General features: G+C 36.5%; 1 long non-coding RNA gene across 1 annotated transcript in view; it reads left to right on the top strand.

Moving 5' to 3' along the window:
* The window catches only part of LOC109514380 (uncharacterized), a 10,093-nt gene that overhangs the window by 1,945 nt on the left and 7,048 nt on the right, over positions 1-1,100 (top strand). The window lies entirely within an intron of this gene.

Raw genomic sequence — 1,100 nt, 5'->3', positions numbered from 1 at the left:
CATTCACCTTTACTGGAAGAACAGCACTGCACATTCCTGTGCTCCTTGTTTTCATGTTTAGTATTTATTTTGGTAAAATGAGTATTTTGTTTTGTTTTTGTTAAAATAAGGGGGAAAAAAGACAACAACTGTTGAACAAAGTTAAAGTAAAAATGTCTTATTTCCCTAAAAGGGCTATTTCTATTATTAAGCAGGCACAACTTAACAAAATAAAAGAGTTCCTGTGCCAACTTACAACAAAGATAGCTTTATTAACTAACAGAAAACATTTAAAGTGCATGTGAAATTCAAAAATAATATCAAATCCTTAATTGAACTCTAAACATTTTTTGACTGACCTTGTCAAACCATACAATGCTAAAAAATAAAATGACATCAAATCAATAAATAATGCATTCAAACTGATCACCAACATTAACTCAGGAGCACAATATTGAGAAAAAAAAACTTTAACCTGAAAAAACTAAAATATAAAATTTGTGCTGATTTTTTTCATCAAAGATGATGTCTGGCTTAATGGCTACAATGAGCACGTTTTGCAATGCACAGCTTTTCGAAGCGAGGTTTGAAGCCGCACACAGCAACTCTCAGCTCCTGCTCAATGTGTAGCCGGGACCTGTATTTGCTTTTCAGAGCAGCGACAGCAGAGAAGCCAGTCTCACACAAGTACGACGCTGGCTGGTTTCCTGAAGTAGCAATCACAAAGCGGGATGATTGTTGGCAATATTCGGCACGTTTTCGCTGAAAAAATACTCAAGCGGCTTATCAGCGTGATTGGGGTGACACCATGGGCGTCATTAGGCCTATTTTAGGGAGGCTTCAGCCTCCCTAAAAATGTCTTTAGCCCCCCTAAATAATTTCATTGCATTATTTAAAAAAAAGTATGATTTATTTTTCCTCTACTTTTGCTAATATATTGCATCAAATTCAATGTAATGTGGCCATTTTAAATGATATTTCGATAACCTGCCATTATTGTAATGTTAAATCTCCCAGGTTTCCTGAACGCAACAGGTGTTGCGTTAGCATTTGACGTGTCTGTCACCATCGCCACATCAAATGCTAACGCAACAACTGACAGTTCATTGCCGAAAGTCAGG

The sequence above is a fragment of the Hippocampus comes genome, unplaced genomic scaffold (genome assembly GCF_001891065.2).
Source record: "Hippocampus comes isolate QL1 unplaced genomic scaffold, H_comes_QL1_v1.1 scaffold2, whole genome shotgun sequence".
Classification (NCBI taxonomy): Eukaryota; Metazoa; Chordata; class Actinopteri; order Syngnathiformes; family Syngnathidae; genus Hippocampus; species Hippocampus comes.
This window is presented reverse-complemented; position numbering and strand designations above follow the sequence as displayed.